Consider the following 15,660-nt stretch of genomic DNA (forward strand, 5'->3'; position numbering starts at 1 on the left):
GCCGGGCCCGGCTTTGCAATTGCAGCGGAGGAGGGGCGGGCTGCTGCTCCCGCGTGCTCTGAGGGGAAGGCGGGGCGGCGCAGAGGCAGGGGCGCGCGCCGGGCTGCGGCATGGGGTGAGGGCAAGAGGCGCTTCAGAGAGCGCGCGGGCCTCTGCCACGTCCGCTTTTATGTCGCGCCGCTTTCCCTCAGACCTTGCCGAATAATCTTATTTTTAATTTGCGCCGCCGGCGTTTGAGGCGCCTGTTCCAAGTAGCCCCTCTCCACGAGGCAATGCCGCTGCCTCTATTTCCCCTTCCCCCAAAAGCGGGGACCTGATAGTCGACCGCCTCTTCAGCCGAGTTTGGGGCAACGGTTGGAGAGCTCGCCTAGCCAGAGTCCCTCACTAGAGCCACCTTTATGTCCTTTCTCGAAGTGAGACTGGGCATCCCTGCCCCCCTGTGGGGAATGGACATCATGTGTCACCTCCTCTCTCGCTCATAAGTCGAACTAACATTCGCCCCCTTTGCTGTGCCCTGTAAAGGATGCTTTCCTGTTAACGTTGGTTTTTCCTCCTTTCTTGGAGCCTTTGAGGGGGAAAGAGGGGAATCCGCTCCCTAACTTCGCCCTGCTGGGTCTCTGGAGTGAGGTGTCCAGTTCGAGTATTGCAGGGATCGGTGTGCTTAAGGCAGGAAGGAGAGCCACTCCTTCAGCCAAGAGGAGCGCGCCGGGTTGGCCAAGTCTGCGCTGTAAGGTCCCTTAAGGTGAACTGCGCCGCAGGCACGTAAGGCGAGCAGCTTTCTGCTTGCTGCAAGCCGCCCGGAATCGTCTTCTTCCCCGTTATCTGCACGGATTTCTTGCTCTCCCCCCCCCCACCTTGTGTTCTGCATTTCCCTAAGAATGTGCGCGCGTGTACATCTTGTATCTGGGGGGTCGGGACTTGGGAGCCGCTCCGTGCGCTCCTTATCGGCACGAGGGAGAGCAAGGATGGGCTTCATGTTCATCCCTATGCTTCCCTATTGAGAGCAAGCCCTGGAGGAGAGTTAGATCCGCCAAGCATCCTCGACGGATGCTGCCCGTGCCGGAGCCCCGACGTGAGCGCTTCCCTAAGGAATTAATGCGGAGTCGCTCGCTGCTTAAGTGACAACAAAACGCAGTTCTGATCCCCCGCAGTTTCAAATCTATCGGGAGATTTTCATAGTGGGCAGCTCCGCAAGACGTTTCCGACCCCAGTGCCGTGCAAGTCCTGTGTAAAGGAGCTGCAAACCCACAGCTTCCTTGGGGTGGGGCTTCAAAGGAAACCAAGTGCTAGATTGCTACCCTAAGGGGCTACAGGACTTATGTAGTGCATAATGAACTTTTTGTGTGTGCGCGCGACCCTCTTTCTCACAGCAATTTTTTTTGGGTTTTTTTAAAAAAAAATCTGCCCCCATCAATTACGCGCGGGACCCGGCGAGCGCCTCCTAGCGGCTGCATTGCCCGGCGGCGCTCTGTCGGGCACGAGCGCGGGCGCCCTGCTTGGCGGCGGCGGCGCGAGCGCGTTCCACTTTCCCAGGTTCGAGCTCGTGCCGCTGCAGCTGCTGCTGCTCTAGCTGATCCGGGCAGAACAGGTTTCTGCCAGTTTGGGTGTGTGTCTGGCTGTTGCTGTGTGTGCACACACTAGAGACTCGTAATCTCCCGGAAGCTGAGCTCTCCTTGTTGCATTGGGGGAATGCTGGTGACTCAGTTGGGCTGGCTGGCAGTGCTTTGCAAAGCGCTCTGGGCAATGCCGGGGGGCATCCTTCCTGGCACAGTGTCCTTTGCGTGTGTGCGCCTACCCCCTTGGAGTCAGCAGTTTACAGTCTTCACTTTGAACCTTCGGGTCTGCCAGCAAAGTCTTTTGAATGTAGGAAGGTTTTTGTTTTGTTTTTAATTCATTTTCTTTTATGGCTCTGGAACAAATAAAGCTTTAGCAGGGTTTTCAGAAATGTTTGCTATCTCTGCTCATGAATGACCCCTGTGAGGTTTTTGTGGGGTTTTTTTAATGAAGTTAAATTCCTAATACAAGCTCCTAACTTGTCTTTACTGTGGAAGGGGTTAAGATGTAAGTCAAAACTAGACTAAAGGCCCAGATTAATCACAGTATTGATTTTTCTTATTTTTGTAATGTAATGTATTTTTTTCTTAGTTTTGGATGTAGAACTGCAGCAGGAGAGGGTTAACTTTTCTTTAGCGTTATGTTAAATACAGTTGAAAATTAGCCCCTTTTTAAAAAGCAGTGTGCAGGTAAACCTGCCTTTGTTTAAAATAATTTCAGGGGCTTCTTCTATATGAAGCCGCTGGGAGAGATCATCAGGGGGTTTGGACTGGGTGTCCATCAATATGCAGATGATACCCAGCTCTACCTCTCTTTCAAATCAGAACCAGTGAAGGCGGTGAAGGTCCTGTGTGAGTGCCTGGAGGCGGTTGGAGGATGGATGGCGGCTAATGGATTGAGGTTGAATCCTGACAAGACAGAAGTACTGTTTTTGGGGGACAGGGGGCGGGCTGGTGTGGAGGACTCCCTGGTCCTGAATGGGGTAACTGTGCCCCTGAAGGACCAGGTGCGCAGCCTGGGAGTCATTTTGGACTCACAGCTGTCCATGGAGGCGCAGGTCAATTCTGTATCCAGGGCAGCTGTCTACCAACTCCACCTGGTACGCAGGCTGAGACCCTACCTGCCCGCGGACTGTCTCGCCAGAGTGGTGCATGCTCTAGTTATCTCCCGCTTGGACTACTGCAATGCGCTCTACGTGGGGCTACCTTTGAAGGTGACTCGGAAACTACAACTAATCCAGAATGCGGCAGCTAGACTGGTGACTGGGGGCAGCCGCCGAGACCACATAACACCGGTCTTGAAAGACCTACATTGGCTCCCAGTACGTTTCCGAGCACAATTCAAAGTGCTGGTGTTGACCTTTAAAGCCCTAAACGGCCTCGGCCCAGTATACCTGAAGGAGCGTCTCCACCCCCATCGTTCTGCCCGGACGCTGAGGTCCAGCGCCGAGGGCCTTCTGGCGGTTCCCTCATTACGAGAAGCAAAGCTACAGGGAACCAGGCAGAGGGCCTTCTCGGTAGTGGCACCCGCCTTGTGGAACGCCCTCCCATCAGATGTCAAAGCGATAAATAACTACCTGACATTCAGAAGACATCTTAAGGCAGCCCTGTTCAGGGAAGTTTTTAATCTGTGATATTTTAGTGTATTTCTGGTTTTTATGGAAGCCGCCCAGAGTGGCTGGGGAAACCCAGCCAGATGGGCGGGGTACAAATAATAAATTATTATTATTATTATTATAGAGCAAGAAACATTCAAATGATTAGTGTGGTTTTTTTCAATGGCCCATAGATCTCAGCTCTATTTTTTAAAAGTGACATTTTTTCAGTGGATTTTAAAAAGGTGATTGCTGGAGTGATTTTTGTTAAGGGTTTCCCCCACCCCACCCCACCCTAGTTTGGTTTATACTGAATTAACTTTTTTACCCCAGTGTGTAAAATCCCATACAGAAAACAAAGCAATATTCATAATGACTTTCTGTTAGCTGCATGTTAAAAAACAAATGTAGCATAGTTCTATGAAATGAGCTCTGATACGTTTGTTCAAAGGACCTTTGGAAGCAAATCCTTCTTATATCAAAGGGGCTTACTTGTAGTGAAACACATAAGGCTAAAGGTCTGTGAAATATTCCATTGAAATCAATATTTACACTCTACCTATTGGGATGTTAAACAGCAAACCAGTATTTTCATTGCAATTCCTGCTGTAGCAAAACATAAGGCTGCAGTTATATTTCCAGACTGGAGTAACTCAGTGGGGCTTGCAATAGGATGTGAGTAAGGGTCTACAGCTCTGGAGGATTAGCTTGTTTTCGGTGTTAAAACTATATTTCCAATTGTTACAAATGCCTTTTAACTATTCAGTAATTGAAAGGAACTAATACCATTCTGGACCATCCTTAGCTTAAAAAAGCAAGGTGGTCAACCAGAATATCTCTGCTCTGTTCTCGCACAGCTGAAAACCTTACCAATACCAAAGCAAAACAAACTTAACAATAAATAGGCATTGCCCTTCCAGAGTTGCTTATAAATATGCCAAAAGAATACAACTATCAGTATAATATACAGTAAAAACACATCAGGGCAGCAGCAGTTACCATAAAAACAAAGTGATTAAAAGTTATAAAATGCCCACAAACTTGGCTTCAGGCAAGCCTCCATGGGTGTGGGAGGTGTGTTTTTTTGTGTTTTTTTAGTGGGTGTGCCACAATTATTAAAAAGGCTTTCTTTGGTCACTGCTTGCCTGTCTACTACTCAGATGTAGAGGACAATATAGAGTAGGGACCTCTGAAGACGATGAACTTAGACCTTGAGTCAACTAAATCGTTGCACTAGCGGGAGCCAACACAAGTCCCACTAGTGCACAATTAATCAGTTAAATTGCACTCCTAATTAAAAATCCTGGTGGGGAAAAATGTTTTGACCTGGCTCCTGAGAGATGCTGATATTGGTGCTTGCCTACCTTGTCTGCAGCCTCACTGAGAAATAGTGTTGTGACTAATCTGTGTCTGCAAGATGCCAGGTTTTGAAAGGCTGTGACCTGTCACAATGGAGACTCTGGCTGTACAGAAAATTGATTTCATTTCCTCAACTCCTGGCTCTCTCAGGGCTACATAAAAAAAAAAAAAATTCAAAGGCTGATTTCTGATGTTTATTCAGCCTCTGGAAGAGAACACCTTTTGGCCTGATAAGTTATTTACATTTCAAACAAAAAGGATGACGCTGTATGTGTTTTTTTGTTCCTGCATTCACTGAATTTCTTAACGTCCTTCTCTGAAACATGTGCAGCTGGGCTGCTTGAAGAGCAAGCTCTGGTCAGGCTTGTTTTTATTTTACCAGTTTCTGCTCTCCCCTTACACAAACACACGCAAATGTACATGCTCATATGCGTGAACATAATCCCATTGCCATTTAAAGCACTGGATTTCTGAGCCCTGTAGTTTTTATCATTGCTGCTTTTTTGTATTTGAACTCTTGACTTTGTGCCCTCCTGTAGTAAGGGATAATAACTTCATTCATCCTTGAATGGTAAAATTAAACCCTATTGGTGGAAACTTGGTGGAAACTTGACACGCTGCCATGCTGATCAAACACATTGCAAAGCAAATTTTTGCTTTGCTTAATCAAGGGAGAACTTTAAAAAAAATTTTTTTGTAAGGACGCCTTTGACGAGGAAACTTCTGCAGCCCAGAAAATTTCATTCTCACCAAGTTTGCTAAGAGCAGAATAAATTGTGCAAATATCACACAAGCAATACTGTGGACTAGATGATCCTCTTGGTCTCTTCTAACTCTACTAGTCTATGATTCTGCTATGTTACTTGAAGAACTGCCTGCATCCTTACTAATCTGTCTGTACTTTAAGATCTGTCCCTGAAGCCCTACTAAGGTGTAGGAATTATGATTTCACAGGACACGCGATAAGCCTACTACTAATTTCACCTTGCAAGAAACTCCATTTGACTTTGGTTGGTAGCCTGACCCAAGGGTCTGAGGTTCCCCATCCCAGCTATAGAGAACTTTAAGAGTTACATGGGCATCAGGGAGTACTCCAAAATGGCCCAAGTACGGTAATCCCTTCTCGTAGCAATGTAGGTGAGACTTCCTAGTTCATTTTGAAGCTGTATTTTGGTCTTATTTCCTTTGTCTTTGGCCTCTACCGTTCAAATATTGGCACAGCAGTCTGTTGGGAAGGATAGCACTTCACTATTTATTTCAACTCTCAACAGGAAGGCTGGTGTAGGGAGCTTGGAGTGTTAATCGGTCCTCAATCCCTTCCAACTCAGCTAAGTTCTGTTATCTGATCCAGCTGCTCGCAGGGGTTCCCAGCACCAAAGTGGAGAAAGGAGCAGGAAGATAGAATAAAGCCATTCCTATCTTGCTCAGTTATCTCAGAATCTTGACCCACCAAACGTTATCACAATCCCAACTCCCATCAGCCCCCAGACAACATGGCCAGCGGTCAGAGTTGAAGTTGAACCATATATGGAGGGCTTTAAAGGTCAGTACCAACACTTTGAAATGTGTTCGGAAATGTACTGGGAGCCAGTGAAGATCCTTTAGGACTGGTGTTATATGGTCTTGGCGGCTGCTCCCAGTCACCAGTCTAGCTGCCACATTTTGGATTAGTTGTAGTTTCTGGGTCACCTTCAAAGGTAGCCCCACCTAGAGCGCATTGCAGTAATCCAAGCGGGAGATAACTAGAGCATGCACCACTCTGGCGAGACCAAAAGTGCATTGTTTGCCACTTAAATGTCCCCAAAGAAGAACTGGAACAGCAGTTGAATTCTCCCAGTGCTATAACTCCCTTTTGTAGATACGAATCCTAAAATTGCCACCTTATCTCCATATATTTCTCTGTGCACAGATAGGTACCTGCTGTTGTTCTTCTAATGGAAGCTGAGCTTCTTGGGTCTCTTGTTTTAAAACAGATCCAACCAGAATCCAAGGAGCATCATGCAGAACTTCACTCTGGGAGACACGTCCTCCTTGAAATACTCTGTACAAACCAGATTTCTCCCTTGGCTTTAAAATGAAAAGCAAAATGAGAGTAGACTTACCCCGTTGCCAGTGTTGTAGAAACCGCTGTCCTCAGGGCTGGAGGACCAGCTAAATGCCTCTACAATGACAGTGGATAGCTCTTCGGCTCCACAGTTTCAAGGAGGTGATGAGGGGAGAACAAGGAAGATGCCTCTATACCCAACTCTTTTTAAGCAAATAAGCTTGGATATTTATAAGGGCTTAAACTCCTCCTCCAGAGGAATAACTTTGGAGAAGTTGCTCATCCCCCCTGCTAAGGTGCTGTCTTATATTTTTCCAGCATAAGCTAATAACTAACTTTACCAAGCTGCAGTATATAACCTTAGATTTCACCGGCCATTGAGGCTAAGTAGGGAAACGCTCTGGTTTCCAAAAAGATCCGGGCTGCTTCCTTCAAGCTATGTAAAAATGTCTTGGTGGAACAGCTGCTGCCCAAATTCTTGGAGGGGAAGCCCAGAAGCAGCTTGGTGGTTCATTGGGTGATACCCCTTGCATTCCTGGGGATATAATGTGGGGCCCTTGGTCTCTCATTGGCTGCCCACCCAGGGCATAGGCATAGTTGCAAAGTCCAGGATGAAAATAATATCAGAACCAGCAGGCGGAAGGAAGTATTCCAGGCAATTGTGAACGTTTAATGTGCCTTTGTTGTATAGTTCAGGGCAGGGTGAGAAACTGGGGGCAGCAGAAAATTTCGGTTTTCATTGGGTGGCAAATCTTTCTCAATCTTGATCCCATGGAATAAAAATGTAGTGTAAAATACAATAATTGTACGGGATGAAAAGTACTGCTTAAGCATAGCGTGCCTTCTTTCTGATGATACACAGGGGGCAAATAATTAGGAAGTAATTTTAAAACAAGAAAAGCTGTTAGGCACATTTCCTTTGCTGTTCTTGTAATTAGGCCATTAACTATTTATATTTGAAAGGTTTTTTTTAAAAAAATGTAGTCTTATCCATATAATTATAATTTTTCTCTTGGCTATTATCTTTATATCTGCATCCAGAAAAGGAGGATCCAGACATAGACCTGCTTTATAGCCCAGGCAGAGGTTTTTTGGGGGGGTTGGGGGTTGGGTTTGGGGTCTCTTGGGCAAAAGAGTCATTTGGGGCCCCTTAAATGTATGGAAGCACATACAATTTCACTTAATTCTGTACGTAAAGCTGCAATGAATGTGTGAATAAATGCATCATTGCTGTCAGTGTTTATTACAACTGGAGCAGAGAATATTACTTAATACACATTATCAACGCCACATTGTAAATACATGAATACAGATCATAGCAGAAGGAAAAAAGGCATTGTCTTCATATGTAAATAGAAACAGAAAAGAAGAAACCCTCCTTAAAAAGCATATTGTATGACATATGGTAAATTGGTGACAGTCAGTTTACTGATGAATAACATTACAGTCAAGAGTCCATCCTATTCAATGAAATAAACTTTCTTCCTGGAAGTAAAGTCCTCAACCAAGTCACTGTAATTGAGGCTTCTCCCAATTTTATGTTCAGTTGAATTCGGTTCTAGTGCTGTCTTGGATATTTATAAGAGCATCAAAGATTTTAAATACCGTATTCTTTCTGTGTACAAGACAATGAATTCCCCCCCAATTTTTTAGTCAAAGATTGGAGGTTGTCTTATACACAGATTTATATGGTAAGTATTGGGTGAGTTGGCAAGGCAGTCAGGGCCGGGAGATGGCTGGCGAGGCAAGGCTGTGCGTGGGGAATCGAGCAGGGGATTGCCACCATGAAGCTCAACAACAATAACAATTTCTAAATTTTGGGCTCCCAAAAGTAGGCGTCATACATGGGGACGTGTTATACGCAGAGAAATATGGTATCTCTGCAGCTGGCTGTCAACTTTCACAAGGCTGTTATCCTCCCCTATAAATAATAATGTTAAAAAAGCACAATTCTATAAAAAGCCATTTTATTGCCCTTCGTGTCTGTTTTCTAGTGTTCAGTTTGCCCTTGTAATGGATTAAAGGTTAGGAAATTGAATTTTAGTCTTTTGTTTTGTTTAACTAAAGATGTTCCCTGCTGGTTAATGTTCAGCAAGTCCATATATCACCACTTTCTTCCAGACAACAGGGCAGTTCCAACATTATCTCCTTGCAGTTCAGTTCTGCAGAAAGCGACAGCGTGCGTGATGTTGCAACATTTCCAATACAGTGGTACCTCGGGTTACAGATGCTTCAGGTTACAGACTCTGCTAACCCAGAAATAGTACCTTGGGTTAAGAACTTTACCTCATGATGAGAACAGAAATAGTGCCACGACAGCAGCGGGAGGCCCCATTAGCTAAAGTGGTATCTCAGGTTAAGAACAGTTTCAGGTTAAGATCGGACCTCGGGAACAAATTAAGTTCTTAATCCGAGGTACCACTGTACAGTGGACGCTCGAGTTGCGAACGTGATCCATGCGGGATCCACGTTGGCAATCCGCAGTGGCACGTCTGCGCACGTGCAGGTTGAGATTCAGTGCTTCTGCGCATGCACAAAGCGCGATTTAGCACTACTGCGCATGCGCAACCCCTGAAACTGGAAGTAACCTGTTCCAGTACTTCCGGCTTTTGGCGGGTCCATAACCCGAAAAAGCGCAACCTGAAGTGTCTGTAACCCGAGGTATGATTGTACGTAGTTGATTTACAATAGAATTTCCAGTCTTCTGTGCTAGAATTTCCTAAGAAGTGGCACCGTGTAAGACTGGCCATTGATACAGTTGGCTAGGAATTAAAGTTTATGTGCAAGTCCAGGTAGCAGGATTTAAGCTGAATAAACAAAAAACTAAAGTTTTGGAAAAAAAAAAATAACAAATGTTGAAAGAGAGAGGTTCCAAAGTGAAACTGGGTTAATGGTGGCAAAGAAAGTGAAATATTTGGGGATTAATATGACATCTAAAAATGTGAACTTATTTAAAGACAACTATGACAAATGTTGGACAGAGGTAAAGAAGGATCTAGAAATATGGTCGAATTTGAAGCTTTCCTTGTTAGGTCGAATTGCTGTTATTAAAATGAATGTATTGCCTAGAATGTTATTTCTGTTCCAGACATTACAAATTGTGGATAAACTAGACTGTTTCAAGAAGTGGCAGAAAGATATATCTAGATTTGTCTGGCAGGGCAAAAAGCCCAGAATAAAATTTAAGATATTAACTGATACAAAAGATAGAGGGGGGTTTGCCCTGCCGGACCTAAGGTTGTACTATGAATCGGCAGCTTTCTGCTGGTTGAAAGACTGGCTACTTCTCAAAAACACGGATATTTTGGACTTGGAAGGATTTGACAATAGATTTGGTTGGCATGCATATATATGGTATGACAAGGTTAAAGTTCATAAAGGTTTTAAAAACCATATTGTTAGGAAAGCATTATATAATGTCTGGATTCAATATAAGGACTTGTTGGAAAATAAAACTCCTAGGTGGTTATCACCAATGGAGGCCAAGGAGGTGAAGAAACTTAACAAGGAATCTAAATGGCCAAAATATTTTGAAATCTTAGAGCAAGAAAGTGGTAAATTTAAATTACAGAGTTTCGAGAAAATAAAGTCCAAGGTACGAGACTGGCTCCATTATTACCAAATAATGGAGACTTTTAAACAAGACAGGAAAATTGGTTTCCAGGTGGAGAAATCGAAATTAGAAACAGAATTGTTAGAACCCAATACTAAGAATCTATCCAGAATGTATAATTTGTTGCTGAAGTGGAATACAATAGATGAGACAGTTAAATCAGCTATGATTAAATGGGCACAGGACATTGGTCATGACATTATGTTTGCTGACTGGGAACAGTTATGGACCACCGACATTAAATTTACGGCATGTAATGCCTTAAGAGAAAATATCATGAAAATGATTTACAGATGGTACATGACCCCAGTTAAGCTTGCGAAGATTTATCATTTGCCCAATAATAAATGCTGGAAATGTAATGAGACTGAAGGTACCTTTTTTCACCTGTGGTGGACCTGCCCAAAGATTAAAGCCTTTTGGGAAATGATTTATAATGAAATTAAGAAGGTACTTAAATGTACTTTTCATAAGAAACCAGAGGCATTTCTTTTGGGTATGCTCGGCCAACTGGTGTCAAGAAAGGACAAGACTTTTTTTATGTATGCTACCACAGCAGCAAGGATTCTTCTAGCAAAGTACTGGAAGACACAAGAACTACCTACACTGGAGGAATGGCAGACGAAAGTGATTGACTTTATGGGATTGGCAGAAATGACCGGCAGAATCCGTGACCAAGAGAAGGAGACGGTGGAGGAAGATTGGAAGAAATTTAAAGCTTATCTTAAGAACTGTTATAAAATTGAGTGCTAAAATGTCAAGGGAAAGGAAGATGCAGAATTACAGCTGAAACTGTTTGATGAATTAAGATGAAATTGAGAAAGAATAAGTTATAATTTAATTGGATTAAAGGGTTGCTGAAAAACCGTAAAACAAGGATGCAGTGAGGGTGAGGTATGGGGAAGTCTGAGGAAGAAGGTTTATGAAAATGAGGATATGAAATTATACTTGTTTGTATGTTTTTGTTTGTCGATGTTTGTATGTTATTTTGTTGTAAAATTGGAAAATTATTAAAAAATTATTAAAAAAAAAAAAAAAGTTTATGTGCAAGTCCTTGTGAGTTCTCCGTGAATTGCAGAGAACAAGTCTGGCAGTTGGCAGGTCTGTCTCTAGACCCTCCTCCAAAGATGACCTGAGGCACATTGTTCCTAAGCCCTTCAGAGGGAGGGTGTGAGTGTCTGTAAGAGGCACAAATCAAGTGTATCAGAAGATAACGTAGCAGTGTTACATGTGTGTTTTAGTGTTGCGATTCCAAGAAATCCCAGTTTTGGCTGGTCGGTGACTCATACACGTAGCTATACCAAGCAAATTGGATTACATGATGACTCAGCGCTTACTCAGCAAGTTAAGGTTTGCATCCATGCCTGGGAACTAGTTTGGAAAAGAGAGAGTATCTGCCCCCTTCATGAGTCATGAAAGTAGCTTTCACCCACGGAAGCTCATGGAAAAGCTAATTTCCATTCTTTACTGTTTATTTTCCTCGGGCAACTGATTCACAACTTCTTAATGAATCAACTCACCCATTCATACACTCTTAAGAGAGACACTTGCCAGTGCTGTGGACAGGACCATATATACTGCGTCAAGGCTGGAAAGCAAACTCCTACACAAAAGAAATCACCCCGAATAGTGGAATTCTGTGGAATAGTGGAATACCTTCCCACCGGAGCGGTGCCTATTTATCTACTTGCACTTTGACATGCATTCGAACTGCTAGGTTGGCAGGAGCAGGGACCGAGCAACAGGAGCTCACCCCGTCTTGGGGATTTGAACCGCCGACCTTCTGATCGGCAAGTCCTAGGCTCTGGTTTAACCCACAGCGCCACCCGCATTCCATTCCCTTTTATTACTTTATTTTATTTCAATATTCAAAGTTACACCATGCCACTCAGCGGTTATAATCCTATTCTACAATACTAATGACTCACCCACACTCAACGTTTATAATCGTAGTTGTATTTTAAGAATTCCATCCTATCCGGTTTCATTCTTTTTAACAGATTTCTTACTATGTTCTGCTATTTTTCTTCTTAGACTTCAAGCCCTGCTGTGAACTTAGCCTATGGAAAGTTACCAGAAGAGTTTTCCAGTCCTCCTTGAAAGATTCTAAACTTGTGTCTCTTATCAGTGCCGCCAGTTTTGCCATCTCTGCGTCTTCCATGATTTCCATCAGCCAGTCTTCCTTTGAAGGTAATGCCGTAAGCATACTTCTCTTAACACAGCAGTATTCTAATCCTTTTTATTTTTTATTGGGTTTTATAAACAAGAGTAATGTTGTACAAATAAGTATACCAAGTCTAATCCTGGTTATAACCAGGTATTGCTGTCGGTATTGAAGAGGTTGATTTAGGATGCCATATAGCCCACTAGGGGCAGCAATGTTGTTTAGTCGTGTCTGACTCTTCGTGACACCATGGACCAGAGCACGCCAGGCACTCCTGTCTTCCACTGCCTCCCACAGTTTGGTCAAACTCATGCTGGTAGCTTCGAGAACACTGTCCAACCATCTCTTCCTCTGTCACCCCTTCTCCTTGTGCCCTCAATCTTTCCCAACATCAGGGTCTTTTCCAGGGAGTCTTCTCATGAGGTGGCCAAAGTATTGGAGCCTCAGCTTTAGGATCTGTCCTTCCAGTGAGCACTCAGGGCTGATTTCCTTAAGAATGGCTAGGTTTGATCTTCTTGCAGTCCATGGGACTCTCAAGAGTCTCTTCCAGCACCATAATTGAAAAGCATCAATTCTTCGGCAATCAGCCTTCTTTATGGTCCAGCTCTCACTTCCATACATCACTACTGGGAAAACCATGGCTTTAACTATACGGACCTTTGTTGGCAATGTGATGTCTCTGCTTCTTTTTAAGATGCTGTCTAGGGCAGCAATGATTGGGATACAATTGTAGCCGGACACTGGATTTTTTTCCAACTAGAATTTGTAAATTGGTAAGACACAGCGTGGTTTTTGTTTTGTTTTGTTTTTTAAGCCAAAGACATGAAGGAAAATAGGAGAAGAGAAAGGATTGGTGAAAAGGGGGTCAAGCTGTTCAGTTGACAGGGGAATGTACTCCATTGGAAGGTAGTGGTCTCTCCTTCATTGGAAATGTTTAAGCAAAGGTTGGGTGGCCATCTGTCATGGGTGCTTTAGCTGAAATTTTCATTGCAGGGAGTTGGACTAGATCGGTCCCTTCTAACTCCACAATTCAATGATTCCTGGACAGGATGGGAGGAGAGGAAGACTTTTAAAGCATGGGTAGGCAAACTAAGGCCCGGTGGCTGGATTCGGCCCAATTGCCTTCTAACTTCGGTCCGGGAATCAGCGTGTTTTTACATGAGTAGAATGTGTCCTTTTTTTTAAAATGCACCTCTGGGTTAATTGTGGGGCCTGCCTGGTGTTTTTACCTGAGTAGAATGTGTCATTTTATTTAAAACGCATCTCTGGGTTATTTGTGGGGCCTAGGAATTCATTCTTCTTCTTTTTTTCAAAATATAGTCCAGCCCCCCACAAGGTCTGAGGGACAGTGGACCGGCCCCCTGCTGAAAAAGTTTGCCAACCCCTGCTTTAAAGTAATCATTTCTGACGCAGATAGGGCTCTCAGGCTACCTGTTCCAAGGTACTTCCAAAGACGTCACAACCTTTGTTTTAGTTTTCTCAAACATTAAACCAGAAGTTCAGGCCAGGCATCTCTCTTGCCCTTTAAAATAGGTAGAGCACAGTGTCCCCTTCAAAAAGAGAGAGAAGTGTTTGCAGTTTTGCAAGCCACATGAGAAATGCTTGCTTTCTAAGAGTAAACAGAGCCCTTTGCCAGAAGTTCAGACTGACTTAGGCTCATCAGTCAAAGTGAAGAGAGCCTACCAAGCAATCTGTTTTGGGGGCCTTTTGATAACGCTGAGGATGTGTCAGAAGGAAAATGAACTGACATTGCTTGATATATCTATATATGTGTGTGTAACTTGGTATTAATGTAGCGTTTTTATATGCAACTGTGTATTTTTGTAATATTTTGTTTAAGTTGTCAGTTGTTGCTTCAGTTTTCCATACACTGCTTGGAGATATGTTTAATATATTAACCATTATTACATTGAATAACCAGTTATTGTGTTTTACTAAAATGACACTTGAATGACAGGTGGGATCTCATGTACAGATGCCCTTTCTGTCTTTCATTTAACCACAGTTGTTATCTCCAATCGTTACACACACATTCATTCATTCATTCATTAAGTTTGGCCTTTGACAGTGAACTTGACTCTGGGAGGTTTGAGAACAGTCCGCCTCTGAATTCTTGGCATGCAGAGGGTGCTTCTTGGGTTTTCTTCCTTTCCCCCTCTTGCTATCACAGGGCTTTGTTTTGTTTTGTTTATTCAAGTATTTACTCATGCCCCTCATTTAACTAGGTCACTCTTTTTCTGCCCCCCCACCCCTTGGTCGCATGGAATGACCTACCAATTTTGTATCTTCAGCTGCACATTCTTTCCCCAAGGTCATTGATACACAACTGGAAACATCTGTCATAATACTGGTCTTAGCAGGACTTAACCAGCCCATTCCACCCACCTCTAGTGACTGCTTATACTGACAATGTCTCGTACTCCTTGCTATTCAAGCTGGTTCTTTCTACTTTTCAACTGCCCTCCCCTGATAACATTCATTCTGCCATTTCAGATTAGGCTGGTGCTGATGACTGCAAACAACTAGCTTTCAGCCCTGCAAACTGAGTCAGTTTTGTCCAGTTTCTCAGAAGGTTGGCATCTTGTAAAATGTCAGCTCTGACTTTGTAGTCGTCAGCTTTTTCATGCCCGTGTGTATGCTCATTAGTTATAAAACTGGCTGATCTGCCGGTCCCAATATAATTTCCCACATTACAGAGGGTTGGACTGGATGACCTTTGAGGACCCTTCCAGCTCTACATTTCTATGAGTCTATGATTGCACCCCGGGGATACAATTTACTGTTCCATGGTTTTGATAGGGTGGCAGAACCCTTTTGTGACAAAAGCCAAAATGTCCAGGGGTGCAAGTAACATACTTTTTGGCGCAGGTAGGTAGCTGTGTTGGTCTGCCATAGTTGAAACAAACAAACAAACAAACAAACAAACAAACAAACAAACAAATTCCTTCCAGTAGCACCTTAGAGACCAACTAAGTTTGTTATTGGTATGAGCTTTTGTGTGTATGCACACTTCATTTTTATTTTGTTTTGTTTATACTTCTTGGCAGTTCTAACTGTGGGTACTGTTTTTGATCTGTGTTATAAGAAAAACTGCTCCTTTTCCCTTATGGGGTATTCCAGAGCCTGTATAGAGTCCTATCAGTAGGAGAAAATAACAGAGGCCAACCAGAGTACAGTGATACCTCTGGAAATGAACGGGATCCGTTCCAGAGCCCTGTTTGCATCCTGAAGCAAACTCAACCTGCGTCTGCGTGGGTTGCGATTTACCGCTTCCACGCATGTGTGTGACGTCATTTTGAGCATCTGCGCGAGCGGCGAAACCTGGAAGTAAC

At 43.7% G+C, this 15,660-nt stretch overlaps 1 protein-coding gene across 7 annotated transcripts in view; it reads left to right on the forward strand.

The window, feature by feature from the left end:
- The window catches only part of ARSG (arylsulfatase G), a 125,498-nt gene that overhangs the window by 20,203 nt on the left and 89,635 nt on the right, over positions 1-15,660 (forward strand). For 6 of the 7 annotated variants that reach the window (XR_014153303.1, XM_081849746.1, XM_081849745.1 and 3 more), the window contains exon 2: positions 12,199-12,354. The exons of the other annotated variant lie outside the window; for it this stretch is intronic. The gene's annotated coding sequence lies outside the window, so the exon portion shown is untranslated. The remainder of the gene's footprint in view (positions 1-12,198; positions 12,355-15,660) is intronic. 7 annotated transcript variants of the gene reach the window in all.

The sequence above is a fragment of the Podarcis erhardii genome (assembly GCF_964252035.2).
Source record: "Podarcis erhardii genome assembly, chromosome: 2".
NCBI lineage: Eukaryota > Metazoa > Chordata > Lepidosauria > Squamata > Lacertidae > Podarcis > Podarcis erhardii.